Source organism: Oratosquilla oratoria, chromosome 29 (assembly GCF_046742065.1).
Source record: "Oratosquilla oratoria isolate Oo_2021 chromosome 29, ASM4674206v1, whole genome shotgun sequence".
In the NCBI taxonomy this organism is placed as follows: Eukaryota; Metazoa; Arthropoda; class Malacostraca; order Stomatopoda; family Squillidae; genus Oratosquilla; species Oratosquilla oratoria.
The window spans coordinates 32,223,346-32,238,386 of NC_134805.1; the positions used below are offsets into that span (position 1 = coordinate 32,223,346).

Genomic DNA, 15,041 nt, shown 5'->3' on the forward strand with positions numbered 1-15,041 from the left:
TGCAAGAAAGTATATATACTCAGTACCCCCTTTGAGATTTTGGCCATTTTGGGGCATTTTGGTCACCTCCACCGATTTACCCGCTATGACACCCACAGGTCCGGGGCGGCCTGGGATGCCCTGCAGTGCAATAGCACACCACTCAGCCACACGGTATCCCTGCCACAGGCATAAACGCCAAAAGCCCCAAATTTCGAGGGCTCTGACCGCCACATCCTTGGTCTCACGATTCTGCTGCCTACGCTGATGTGCACCTTATCCCACTCTCTACTTGTGGCGCAAGTTTGGACCAAATCGCTGACCTTCGGATTTCCCCCCAAATTCCATGGGGTACCCCCTTTGAGATTATGGCCATTTTGGGGCATTTTGGTCACCTCCACCGATTTACCCGCTATGACACCCACAGGTCCGGGGCGGCCTGGGATGCGGATGCCCTGCAGTGCAATGGCACACCACTCAGCCACACGGTATCCCTGCCACAGGCATAAACGTCAGAAGGGTGAATACTGGGTGAAAAGACCCAAATTTGGAGGGGTGTCACCGCAACGCCTTTAGGCTCAGGCTGCTCATGTCTACCGTGCTGTGCATTGTGTCCGACTCTCTTCCTTTGGGGAAAGTTTGGACCAAATCGTTGACCTTGGGAGTTTCGGCTAAATTCATGGGGTTCCTTTGAATTTTTTTTTTATTCTGTGTCATATTGGTCACCTGCTCCGATTTACTCGTCATCTCACCCACCGGTCGAAGGCGGGCAGGGTTGCCGTGGAGTCCAATTTGACACCTCTCAAGCCAACGTTATTTATGCCAGAGGCCCAAAAGTGAATAGTGGGTGAAAAGGCCCAAATTTGGAGGGGTGTCACCGCAACGCCTTTAGGCTTAGGCTGCTCATGTCTATATTGCTGTGCATTGTGTCCGACTCTCTTTCTGTGGGGCAAGTTTGGACCAAATCGTTGACCCTCGGATTTTCTGCTAAATTCATGGGGGTTAATCCTTTGATTTTTTTTGGATTTTGTGTCATACTGGTCACCTGCTCCGATTTACTTGGCATCTGACCCACAGGTCGAAGGCGGGCAGGGTTGCCGTGAAGCCAACGGTATTAATGCCAGAGGCCCAAAAGTGAATAGTGGGTGAAAAGGCGCAAACTTGGAGGGGTGTCAGCCCAACGCCTTTAGGCTCAGGCTGCTCATGTTTAGCTTGCTGTGCATTGTGTCCGACTCTCTTCATGTGGGGCAGGTTTGGACCAAATCGTTGACCTTCGGATTTTCGGCTTTTGGGGATTTTGTGTCATATTGGTCACCTGCTCCGATTTACTCAGTATTTCACCTACAGGTCGAAGGCGGGCAGGGTTACCGTGAAGTCTAATTTGACACCTCTAAAGCCAACGGTATTATTGCCAGAGGCCCAAAAGTGAATACTGGATGAAATGGCCCAAATTTGGAGGGGTGTCACTGCAACGCCTTTAGACTCAGGCTGCTCATGTCTACCTTGCTATGCATTGTGTCCGAATCTCTTCCTGTGAGGCAATTTTGGACCAAATAGTTGACCTTGGGATTTGCGGCTAAATTGATGGGGGTTAATCCTTTGATTTTTTTTTTTTTTCTTTTTTTTTGTCATATTGGTCACTTGCTCTGATTTACACGGCATCTCACCCACAGGTCAAAGGCGGGCAGGGTTGCCGTGGAGTCCAATTTGACACCTCTCAAGCCAACGGTATTAATGCCAGAGGCCCAAAAGTGAATACTGGGTGAAAAGGCCCAAATTTGGAGGGGTGTCTCCGCAACGCCTTTAGGCTCAGGCTGCTCATGTCTACCTTGCTGTGCATTGTGTCTGACTCTCTTCCTGTGGGGCAAGTTTGGACCAAATCGTTGACCTTCGGATCTTCGGCTAAATTGATGGGGTTAATCCTTTGAATTTTTTTTTTTGGATTTTGTGTCATATTGGTCACCTGCTCCAATTTACTCGACATTTGACCCACAGGTCGAAGGCGGGCAGGGTTGCCGTGGAGTCCAATTTGACACTTCTCAAACCAACGGTATTAATGCCAGAGGCCCAAAAATGAATAGTGGGTGAAAAGGCCCAAATTTGGAGGGTTGTCACCGCAACGCCTTTAGGCTCAGGCTGCTCATGTCTACCTTGCTGTGCATTGTGTCCGACTCTCTTCCTGTGGGGCAAGTTTGGACCAAATTGTTGACTTTCGGATTTTCGGCTAAATTGATGGGGTTCATCCTTTTTTTTTTTTTTTTTTTTTTTTTTTTTGGTGTCATATTGGTCACCTGCTCCGATTTACTCGACATCTCACCCACAGGTCAAAGGTGGGCAGGGTTGCCGTGGAGTCTAATTTGACACCTCTCAAGCCAACGGTATTAATGCCAGAGGCCCAAAAATGAATACTGGTTGAAAAGGCCCAAATTTGGAGGGATGTCACTGCAACGCCTTTAGGCTCAGGCCGCTCATGTCTCCCTTGCTGTGGATTGTGTTCGACTCTCCTCCTGTGGGGCAAGTTTGGACCAAATCGTTGACCTTCGGATTTTCGGCTAAATTGATGGGGTCCTTTGAGTTTTTTGGGGTTTTGTGTCATTTTTGTCACCTACTCCGATTTACTCGGCATCTCACCCACAGGTCGAAGGCGGGCAGGGTTGCCGTGGAGTCCAATTTGACACCTCTCAAGCCAACGGTATTAATGCCAGAGGCCCAAAAGTGAATAGTGGGTGAAAAGGCCCAAATTTGGAGGGGTGTCACCGCAACGCCTTTAGGCTCAGGCTGCTCATGTCTACCTTGCTGTGCATTGTGTCCGAGTCTCTTCCTGTGAGGCAAGTTTGGACCAAATCGTTGACCTTTGGATTTGCTGCTATGACACCCACAGGTCGAGGGTGGCCAGGGCTGCCATGGAGTCCAGTTGGTATGGGTGCCACAGGCCTAAACGTGATTATGGATATTCTTTCACTGGTCCTACCAAACCTGGGATGGTGTTTCCCTTTGATAATACCTCCTTCTTTTTGGGATGGTTTTGCTGCTCTGCCCTCCAGGCCTTTCCAGTTGTAAATCATCATATAGCACTCCCTGCAGCTCTGCAGTAAAAAGAGCTTGAGGAGTTTTAGCCTCTCCCAATAACATATAGAGTGTATGTTGTGTATAATTGTGTACAGTGCAGTTTTCCTTTTAATGTGTTGTATAATAATGGGGTGAAGTGTTGTCAACAACATATCTCAAAGATGTGGAAAAATGCATTTTTTTTTGTACAGGTGCATAAACTGTATATGGGCCTGGCAGTGAGAATAATGTAGAAGAAAGGGAGGCCTTTTGGATAGATTTGAATGAGTGCATAGAGGGTTTAGGGAGAAGTGTAAATGTAATAGTACTGGGAAACCTTAATGCTAGGGTAGGAAAGGAGCCAATTGATGGAGTGGTTTGGAAATGTGGAGTTCCAGGAAAGAATCGTAGTGGAGAGTTGATGGTGGAAATGTGTCTAGAAAGAGAGTTGATGATAGCAAATACAGTGTTTCGAAAGAAAGTCAAGCATAAGTACACATGGGAGAGGGTGGTGGAGGGAAAGGTGGTAGATAGAGCTTTAATGGACTATGTAGTGGTAAATAGGATTATGATAGGAAGAGTTAGGGATGTACATGTGCTAAGGGGAGAGGGTGGGGGGAATATCAGATCATTTTCTGGTGGAAGGTAAGTTGAGCGTGGAGGACAGATGGAGGAAGAGGAAAGGGACAAAAGGTAGGGAGGTGCTTAGAGTGAACTCTCTAAATGAAGAGGAAAAGGAGAAAGGAGTACAAGAGGAAGCTGAAGGAAGAGTGGGAGGGAGTGAAGGATAGAGTAGAGGTAGGTGTGGAGGAGGAATGGGGATGGTTCAAGGAGGGAGTCACAAAGTGTGCAAGGATGGTGTGTGGAACAAGAAGGTCAGGAGGAAATAGAAGGAAGGGTAGTGAATGGTGGGATGAGGAAATGAAGAAGGTTGTAGAAGAGATGAAATGAGCTTTCACAGATTGGTTGCAAAGTAGGACGAGGGAGTCATATGAGACGTAAAGGGAAAAGAAAAGAGAAGTAAAAAAAAAAGGTAAAGGAAGGTAAGAGTATGACAGAAAATTTTGAAAGTAATAAAAAGATGTTTTGGAAAGAAATTAAGAGAGGAAGAGGAGGTGAATCAAGTAGAGAAGAAAAGGTAAAAGGTGCAGATGGAGAGATGATACTGGAGGAGAAGGCAGTAATGGGAAGATGTGCAGAATATTTTAGGGAGTTGCTTAATGTGGAGGAGGATAGGGAGAGAAAGATAGCTGCAGTGGGAAATGGTAAGAAAATGAGAGTGATGAGTGAGAGAAAAATGGAGGAGAAATAAGGAAGGATGAAGTGAAGGCAGCAGTTAAGATGATGAAAGCAGGTAAGGCACCTGGTCTGGATGGATGCCATGCAGAATGTCTTAAAAAAGGAGGTATAGTGATGGTGGACTGGTTGGTGAGGTTATTTAATGTTTGCTGGAGAGAAGGTAGAGTGCCAGAGGACTGGAGGAGTGCGTATATAGTTCCACTTTACAAGGGAAAGGGGGACAAGTGACAAGTGTGAATGTAGTAGTTTCAAAGGGATTAGCCTGTTAAGTGTAGTTGGGAAGGCTTATGGGAGGATCTTGATTGAGATGATTAGGAGAGGAACAGAGGGAGTAATTGGTGAGGACAAGTAGAGGTTGTGTACTCAGACTTTTGTGGTAAGACAGATATGTGAGAAAGCTATAGGTAAGGGGAAGGATGTTTTCTAGGCCTTTATGGATCTGGAGAAGGCTTACCACAGGGTAGACAGAAAGGCACTGTGGGAGGTTATGCGGATATATGGGATAGGAGGAAAGCTTCTAGGAGCTGTCAAGAGTTTTTATGAGAGTAGTAGAGCTTGTGTCAGGATTAGAAATGGAGAGAGTGAGTGGTTTGAGGTAAAGGTGGGACTTCGTCAGGGATGCGTTATGTCACCCTGGCTGTTCAACTTATACATGGATGGGGTGGTGCGAGAGGTGAATGCAAGGGTAGTGGGTCAGGGATTGGAGATGGTTAAGGAAATTGGAGAAAAGTGGGAGGTGAGCCAGCTGTTGTTTGCGGACGACACTGCGCTTGTGGCAGGATTGGAGGAGGGATTGAGGAAGCTGGTGACAGAGTTTGGGAGAGTGTGTGATAGAAGAAAGCTGAAGATAAATGTGGGTAAAAGTAAGGTGATGAGATGTACAAGGGGTGAAAGTGGCAGTAATATGGAAGTAAGCATTAAGGGAGAGCAACTGGAGGAAGTGGAGAGTTTTAGATATCTGGGTGCAAATGTGGCAGGAAAGGGTGGAGTGAAGGTGGAGGTAGAATGTGGATTGAGAGAAGCGAGTAAATGCCTTGGTGGTTTAAAAAGTGTAATGAGGAATAGGAATCTGGGAATGGATGCTAAGAGGAGACTGTATGAAGGAGTGACTGTGCCAACAGCACTGTATGGAGCAGAAACATGGAACATAAGAGAGGAAGAGAGAAGGAACTTGAATGTGTTTGAGATGAAGTGTCTGAGAAGTATGATGGGGTTACTAGGCTGGATAGAGTGAGAAATGAGGAAGTGAGGAGGAGAACAGGGGTGGAAAGGGAGCTGGGAGATAGGGTGGATGAAAGAGTATTAGGATGGTTTGGACACATGGAAAGAATGAGTGAAGAAAGACTAGTAAAGGAGGTATGGAAGGCAGATGTGGAGGAGTGAACATGAGGGGACGTCCTAGGATGAGATGGATGGATGGGGTGAAGGGGGCTTTGGGGAAGAGGGGAATGTCTGTTGAGGAAGGACGGGAGAGGACAGAAGACAGGGGTGAATGGAGAATGGTTGTATATGGAAAATGTTGTGATGCATGAGGTGGATTGGACAGGGGATTGGGGGGTGAGGTAGTGTGTGTGTGTGAGCAAAAATTTTTGACGCAGCCTGAAGGGTTTTCTCCCCGTCCTCTCCTTTATATGGGGCGACGGAGAGGGGGGGGTCCCGATTTAATGAAGCGGCCTTGCTGTGGATGTGCTGTGTCCTGCGACACTGCTTCTGACCCAGGGCAGTGGACAGGGTGTAGGGATGACCCGTCATCTAGGAGGGTCTAAGATGGGAGGGAGGGTGGAGGGGTGTGGAGTGTTTTCGGGGATGGAATGGGTGGGAATGTTTTTGTGCCTTGTCCTTTTTGGCTACCTCCCTTGTAAGGGGGGAAAAAGCCTTGGTATATGTATGTATATGTATGCATAAACTGGAATAGCTTAGATCAGAGGTGGGGAACCTGCGGCCTTCCGGGCCATCAAGTGCGGCCTTCTGCGGAATTTGATATACATATTATCTAAAAAATCATATTATTTATTATTTAAAAGGTATATTATTTATTATAAAAAGGGTTAAAGTAATCTAAAAAATAATAATAATTTGTTCAGTGCGGCTTCTATATGGGACGATGACTTGTAAGGTGGCCTTTATGCACAAAAAGGTTCCCCACCCCTGGCCTAGATGATAGAAGACAATTTGGAACCATACACGAGTTGAAAATGAAGTATAATAATTGGAGAATAAAAATCAGAACTCCACTAGTATGGGTCCTTTTCTGTATCAGCTGATCTGTTGCTCCAGATCTCTCTTGCAGGAGACACAGGTCTCGGGTAACCGGCAATATCCACCAGAATGGCCCATAAGTTACTCAAGGAAGAAGTGTTGTGTGGGTATAGTTAACATGTTCAGTGTCTTTTGTGTAATGGTTATGTCTGGGGTAATTTGTTTTTGTGGCTTGGCCTATTCTGTGATGGTATTGTTGTAGTGATGGATGGTAACCTGAACATAGTACACTGCTGTAGGAAAGAATGTGTGGAAAGCAGAGCTAGATAGAGTTAACATGAAGGGAAGACTGGGAAAAGGATGGGGTGAAGGTGTCCTTGGATGAAAGGGGAATGTCTGTTTAGTAGGGAAAGGAGAGGTTAAGAGATAGGTGTGAATGGATGATAAACAGGCACTGTAGTAGGATCAGAGGAGGGATTAAGGAAGATAGTGACAGAGTTTGGGAAGGTGTGGAAAAGAAGGAAATTGAAAATAAATATAGGTAAAAGTAATGTGATGGACTAGGAGAGAGGATGGCAGCAAATTGGAAGTGAGTGATAAGGAAGTGGAAAGCTTTAGATACTTGGGTGTGAATGTGGTAGTAAAGGGAGGAGTGGAGATGGAGGTAGAATGTAGATTGAGAGAACCAAGTAAATGCCTTGGTGGATTATAAAGTGTAATGAGAAATGGACATTTGGGAATGGATGCTAAGAGGAGATCACATGAAGGAGCGATTGTACAGATTCCAAGTTGTTCAACTTCTGATGGCATTTGAATTCTGAGATGCCGCTGTACTTTACCAGACCCCCTTAATATATTACCCAGCAGAGAGATCATTCCTAAGATAGACTAGAATTGCACTGGCGTGCCTATTTCTAGGTCACCACCCTGCGTTGAAATAATACCAATGCAGAATTGGGCAGATAACAGATATCAAATGACCTGAATGTAACCATCATATGCAGAGCATTTTATACTACACTGCTCTACTATCTCACTTAGGACAGGTCTACTAGATCTCTTTGATGAGTTATGAACCAATGATCATGGCTGGTTTCTCTTTTCTTGAAATACTTTGAGGTTTGGGTTTCAGGCCCTCTCTCTTATAAAGGGGAAGAAGTCTTGGTATATTAATAGTTTTGGATTTTTAGTAGCACTTTATTCCTGCTTGTATGTATGAAGTGGCCTTGCTGTGGATGTGATGTGTCTTGCGACACTGCCTCTGACCCAGGGCAGTTGACAAGGTGTAGGGATGACCCGTCATCCAGGAGGTGCTAAGATAAGAGGGAAGGTGGAGGGGTGTGGAGTGTATTCAGGTATGGAATGGGTGGGAATGATTTTATGCCTTTTCCTTTTTGGCTACCTCCCTTGTAAGGGGGAAAAAGCCTTGGTATATGTATATATGTATGAAGTTGTGGTTTCCTACAATTTCTTTGGGCATTCTAGAGTTTTAGCCTGTATAATTTTCATTTACGTTCATTTACATTCATAATCACTTTCATATTAGAACTGTCAGTATCTGAACTTCATTTATTATTACATGATTTCAGAAAGAAAAATTTAGCACTGGAGTAGCAGAATGGTGATAGGGTGGAGGGGGATAAGTTTACCTTACTTTTCTAAAAAATACACAAATCTGAACACACTTTAGTCCAGTTAGCTTGGATATGGGTGGGTTTATTGTAGTTATATTTGTTCATGAGCCATTTACCCCTTTGTACTTGTACAGCTATGGAAATGTAATTATGATCCAAAGACTTGAAAAACCTGTTTTTGATAATAATTTTTTAACTGTTATATTTTGACTTTTATAGTACTCAGTTGTCTGCTTTATGATACTGGGTTGAATTTCTATAAAATGAAGACAAGACTAGATGTATTAGCTATTACATTTACTTTTCTTTCTTTTCCAGAATGCTGTTATTATGACATTTGGTGTGATTTGCATCCTTGGCAGTGCAGCTTACCTAGCTTACATGAAGTCACAACATCGGGAAAAGAAGGTGTACGTAGCGATATCAGAAGATGGAACGGAACAGTTAATGACAAAAAAATCCAAATGGGATTAATTTTTCAGTATTGTTAAGTTATTGTTGAAACATGTGTTGTACAGTTTTTATACAAAAACTATTTATATTGTATCTCTCATGTTTTATTAAACATACAAGTTTTTGGTAAATGAGTTACATGTTGGAATCATAGAAAGAAACAACTTGAGATGGTTTGGTCATATGAAAAGAATGGAGGAAAGTAGATATCCAAGGAAGTATTTGGAATTGCAGCCTAGAGGAAGATGAATCACAATGGCAAAAGCCGACAAGACTGTGAGAGTAAACACCTTGTGAGATCGAAACCTTTATTGGTACTACGTTTTGCTTGTTACAGCTTTTTCAAGTACAGAAAAAGCTGTAACAAGCGAAACGTAGTACCAATAAAGGTTTCGATCTCACAAGGTGTTTACTCTCACAGCCTAGAGGAAGGAGGCCAGTTGCAAGACCCAGGAAAAGGTGGATGGAGTGTGTGAAAAAGAGCTTAGAAGGAAGAAATTTAACGTTGGAAGAAGTAAATGAACAAATTTATGAGGATCGAGATGAGTGGAGGCGTCTGATGATGAGGCTGATGACTGACAGTAGTTGAAATCAACTACCTGGCGTCTGGTGAGAAAGGTAAGAACTGTATCCACCAGTGAGTAAGAGGGAAATATATACATAATAATTCCCTTCAATATACACATTTCCTTTCTATAAACCTCTCTTGTGGGGAGGAAAGGGTCTTTTGGTGCATGTATATATATATATATATATATATATATATATATATATATATATATATATATATATATATATATAAATAAAACAATTATGACCAGTAGGTACCTGCTGTGGCAGTTGATGGTGTGGTTGGAAAATTTTCATTAGATGCCAAGAAAAATTGGCAGCTGTGATTTCATTGGTTTTATTTTTTGTGTTTGATATTATCTTGGATAATTGCCTGCTGGATTTTGTGCCTCTTGCTCCTTAGCCCCTGCACGTCCCATTGAAGGATATTCAGGGTGTTTGCATCACTACTTGGCTCGATCATGAATGTGAATATTCACTGTGTGACAGCTGTCGGGGGATGGGTTGGTGGTAGGTGTGGGCTGGTCTTCCAGCTGGGTGCCCATTGTCTCCATCAGGAATAAGGCATGCAGGCCAGCATTGTTTGTGGGGGCTGTGTCTGGATTCTGCAGGAGCCTACTGATGACCCTGACAAGGTAGTTAATGAGCCTGCACAGGAGGTCAAGCTGGTTCCCAGGTGGTGTTGCTGGCTTGAGGCACGGAGTTTTCCTGTCTGTCTGGGGCAATGCCGGCTGCAGGACCACAGCTGGTGATGCGTTGGGGGGTGGGAGTGCTGGTTGCCGCATCTGGCGTTCTTGTCTGTCTTCTGTGGTTTGGCCGACTGTTTCGCATTCCCTTGTGATTGTCCTGGAAGCTGCTGTGGTGTCAGGGGTCTCGTTACCTGGACGGGGTTGGCTGTTGGGGTGCTGTCCGACTTTTGCCATGCATGTCAGGTGGGCGGTGGTGCGGGAACGAAGCGATGGCTAAGGGGTGGGTGCTGCTGGTGTGCTTCTTTCCTGGAGGATAGGCGCTTGATCCGTTCGGGACATCACAGGTTCCACGCGTGGTGCCCTTTGCCACAGTTTGGGCGTCTTGCAGTGGTGGTTTCTTTGGCTCTGTGGGATTGAATGCAGTCTTCGGTCGTGTGGTGTAAGCTGCAGACGCCACACCTGCTGTTGTGTGGTCAGCATATCTGTAGGTGTCCGAAGCACTGACATTTGAAGCACCGCACAGGTTCTCTGGTGAATGGACATGAGGGATACCTACCCCAGGCCCCTAGGTCGAGTTTTGCCGGTGCTATGCCCTAAAGGACCACCAGCTCCTGTCTTGTCTGACCTGGCCTGCAGACGTTCAGCGGTTACCACGCGGGGGTGGGCCATGATTGCCTCCAGTGGAAAGTCAAGAAGATACCTTGGTGTGCTTCTCGGTGGGGTCAAGACGAACTAGCCTGCAGCCTGCCCTGGGTCCCATCTGGGCTTTCATTTCCATTGCCGACTCCCTGTGGGTGAGTATGTACTCACCCTTTAGGTTAGCGCCGAGCGTGATCTTCAGCCCCGGGTTGTCCCTTTCCAGCGATACAATTGCCTGGTAGGGGCTTGGGAAGGCTTCAGGGTTCCGAAGCTTAAACTTGGGGAGAGGTGCGGTCATGCCTTCCTCCGCGTTTTAACGGGGGATTTTCTTCCGTCGCGCTACTTGCCATCCCTCTAACACCTGTATCGGGAACCTGGACCCAAGGGCGAGGTTGTGGCGACCAGCCAATTTGTTTGTGTTTGTGTCATTTTCCCCTCTCATTTCCGCCTGTTGGCGCCCGTACTTTTAGCCTGAGCAGTATCTAAGTGCGATCCGCAAGAGCCCTGGTGGCCCTCGACCTATAGCTGAGGTGGTAACCCAATCGGGAGAAGTGGCCAAAATGACCCTCACTTTGTGCTGCCCCCCTAAATTCCCCCGATAAATGGTCGTGATCTCTCACACGATTTTTAGACTGGTCGTTCTTATATCTGTGAATTGTTGCTCGCAAAGGTGACAATGAGTAGCTGTATTGTATTTGTCCCAATCATCCTTGGTGAGGCGCATTGGTTTGATCTTTTTCATGATATTGTATATACGTTTCATCTCCTCAACTAAATACTCTACAAATTTCTTTCCTGTATCCTCACCTAAGGCCTCCGGTCCCAGGGCAGCTCCGCTGCTTACGTCTTCTGTATACTTTGAGTGTTTATCAACCGAGCATTTTGCGTAACATGCGAATGAGTTAGGCTCGTGTATTTGCATATAGAAGGTATAAGATCCTTGAGGATTTGGCTGTCTTCTTTTTATTCTATGAAGAGTACTTTCAAAATCGCTATCTATTACAAAAGAATGTTTTATCTTTTTAAAGAATGATCTAAAGACAATACGTCCCTCTACAAGCTCCATTCGTACAAGTTTATGGACTGAACATTCAGGTTCATGTTTATCAAGTAGCTCCTTCTTTGAGAAGGGATGCAGACAGTATGAAGAAGGGAAAACTCGTCCATTATGACTTTTATTAATAAATGGGCTCAAATCTTGCATCAATACATAGTGGTTATTTTCTTCCTCGTATATATAGAGAAGGTTTACATCTTTATCTTTATCTTTTTTCACTTTTGTAATTCTTAAAGGATACAGGCTTTTATTTTCATCATTATCAAAGGCAAACACTGACGCTGATGGGATTCTTCAAATATGGTGATCTTATCTAATTTGACTGGGAATTCTGTTCCACTCCAATCGTAATTTTGAGCAGCAGCCTTAACTGTCTTACTAATTCTCTCTTTGTCCTTTTCATCCAAGCAATCTGACACCAATCATATCTAGCACTACACTTTTTATTTCTGAAAGATCTGTCATCGGCTTCATCTCGCCACTGTTGATCCAGGGCTCTTGAATTGATCTGCTTCCATCTCCTAACTTCTTGTAGAACCGAACTTTCAGACAAAGAGAAATTTTCAAACCTTTCCAATTGTGCTCTTTGACTCTGTTCTCTATAACATCCACCATACTCATGATAAAAGGTTTTGGATCAATTGTACTAATGTCGGAATAACAATGAACTCGTAATTGACCTCCACAACCTTTTGTTTCACTGTGCCTTTTGAGGTTTGAGACTTCAATGTTACATATGTGACATTTTTGTTTTGATTTCTTTGGAATGGTCTTGTTACAAATTTGACAATGAAATTTTATACACACTTGTTTTGATGATTTCATGGTGGTATTTGGGTTGATATATGTATCCATTTGTATATATATAATTTTCATGAAATCCTTTTTTGTTTGTAAATTGTAACTTTTTTGGGTGACCTGTGTAAGATATAGTTACCCATTGACTAATGAAAGAAAATGAGTGAGATAATACGTCATGTTCAAGCCGGATGTAAGGAAATGATAGTGGCAAAGTGCTATAGAACTTGGGTTCGATTCCCATGCTGGGTACAAATGTTTTTGATTAATCTATGAGTGGAGGTGGGAAAATAGGAGGAGGAGATGAATAAATTGGAGGAGAAGGAGGAGATGAATAAATTGAAGGAGAAGGTTGCAAAAATTGATCTGGAGTGAACTTACAGAGAACTTATTGTTAATTTTCTACCATGGTATTAAGTTCCAGATTGGCATTAAATTGGGCACCCATGGCCAAGCGGACTAAGACTGGACCTACTGAGCCCAATGGTCCGAGTTCGAATCTGCATAGAGGTGCTCCCTCGAGGGGTTATCCAAGTTTGAAAATGGTTACCAATTGCCGAGTGCGCATTAAGCAATTGTATAACACCAGGTTCAGGCGTGGATGACTAATAATACCAACCACATGCTATCGTTCTCCCCCAATTCAGTACTAGTTGGACAGGCCATGCATAAGACGATGGATTCCTGTCGAGTGGCTGGGTATAACGAATTGAGGTGCACTCTGGGCCCTTCTGAAGATAGAAGTGGCTTGAAGATGTGCAGTTGGAGAGGGTAGTATGGAGGCAAGGGGCGCTTTTACTTTCCTTTTGATTACAGTAAGATTTGTTGTTTGAATCTAAGGACGATATATTCAACTTAGATTTTGTGGTTGAATATAACCATGATATATTAAAACTAGAGCGGAACTTTGGAGGGGTGTCACCGCCACACCCTTGATCTGAGCCTTCTGATGAGTACATTGATGTCCACCAAAGTTTGGATGGAATTTTGGAGCAAGTTAGGACCAAATAGATGACCTTGGGATTTTGGGTCAAATTCATGACAATGGTGAGGCAAAGGGTGTGGCGGTGAGAGCCCCCCAAAGTTGTGCCTTTTGAGGTTTATGCCTGTGGCCGGGATCCCGTGTGCCTGAGTGGTGTGGGATTGCAGTGGAGGGCATCCCAGGCCTAGCCGGACCTGTGGGTGACATAGCGGGTAAATCGGTGGAGGTGACCAAAATGACCCAGAACTCAAAAAAACTCAAAGGGGGGGCCCCATGGAATTTGGGGGGAAATGCGAAGGTGGGCGATTTGGTCCAAAGTTGCGCCACAAGTAGAGGGTGGGATAGGGTGCAGGGCAGCGTAGGCAGGAGAATCGTGGGACCAAGGGTGTGGCGGTGAGAGCCCCCCAAAGTTGTGCCTTTTGAGGTTTATGCCTGTGGCCGGGATCCCGTGTGCCTGAGTGGTGTGGGATTGCAGTGGAGGGCATCCCAGGCCTCGCCGGACCTGTGGGTGACATAGCGGGTAAATCGGTGGAGGTGACCAAAATGACCCAGAACTCAAAAAAACTCAAAGGGGGGGCCCCATGGAATTTGGGGGGAAATGCGAAGGTGGGCGATTTGGTCCAAAGTTGCGCCACAAGTAGAGGGTGGGATAGGGTGCAGGGCAGCGTAGGCAGGAGAATCGTGGGACCAAGGGTGTGGCGGTGAGAGCCCCCAAAGTTGTGCCTTTTGAGGTTTATGCCTGTGGCCGGGATCCCGTGTGCCTGAGTGGTGTGGGATTGCAGTGGAGGGCATCCCAGGCCTAGCCGGACCTGTGGGTGACATAGCGGGTAAATCGGTGGAGGTGACCAAAATGACCCAGAACTCAAAAAAACTCAAAGGGGGGGCCCCATGGAATTTGGGGGGAAATGCGAAGGTGGGCGATTTGGTCCAAAGTTGCGCCACAAGTAGAGGGTGGGATAGGGTGCAGGGCAGCGTAGGCAGGAGAATCGTGGGACCAAGGGTGTGGCGGTGAGAGCCCCCAAAGTTGTGCCTTTTGAGGTTTATGCCTGTGGCCGGGATCCCGTGTGCCTGAGTGGTGTGGGATTGCAGTGGAGGGCATCCCAGGCCCAGCCGGACCTGTGGGTGACATAGCGGGTAAATCGGTGGAGGTGACCAAAATGACCCAGAACTCAAAAAAACTCAAAGGGGGGGCCCCATGGAATTTGGGGGGAAATGCGAAGGTGGGCGATTTGGTCCAAAGTTGCGCCACAAGTAGAGGGTGGGATAGGGTGCAGGGCAGCGTAGGCAGGAGAATCGTGGGACCAAGGGTGTGGCGGTGAGAGCCCCCAAAGTTGTGCCTTTTGAGGTTTATGCCTGTGGCCGGGATCCCGTGTGCCTGAGTGGTGTGGGATTGCAGTGGAGGGCATCCCAGGCCTAGCCGGACCTGTGGGTGACATAGCGGGTAAATCGGTGGAGGTGACCAAAATGACCCAGAACTCAAAAAAACTCAAAGGGGGGGCCCCATGGAATTTGGGGGGAAATGCGAAGGTGGGCGATTTGGTCCAAAGTTGCGCCACAAGTAGAGGGTGGGATAGGGTGCAGGGCAGCGTAGGCAGGAGAATCGTGGGACCAAGGGTGTGGCGGTGAGAGCCCCCCAAAGTTGTGCCTTTTGAGGTTTATGCCTGTGGCCGGGATCCCGTGTGCCTGAGTGGTGT

At 45.8% G+C, this 15,041-nt stretch overlaps 1 long non-coding RNA gene across 1 annotated transcript in view; it reads left to right on the forward strand.

Moving 5' to 3' along the window:
- LOC143040901 (uncharacterized) overlaps positions 1-8,705 on the forward strand; it is a 33,381-nt gene extending 24,676 nt beyond the window's left edge. Inside the window, exon 2 of the long non-coding RNA XR_012967759.1 lies at positions 8,478-8,705. This is a non-coding gene — a long non-coding RNA (uncharacterized LOC143040901). The remainder of the gene's footprint in view (positions 1-8,477) is intronic.
- Positions 8,706-15,041: the final 6,336 nt, after the last annotated feature.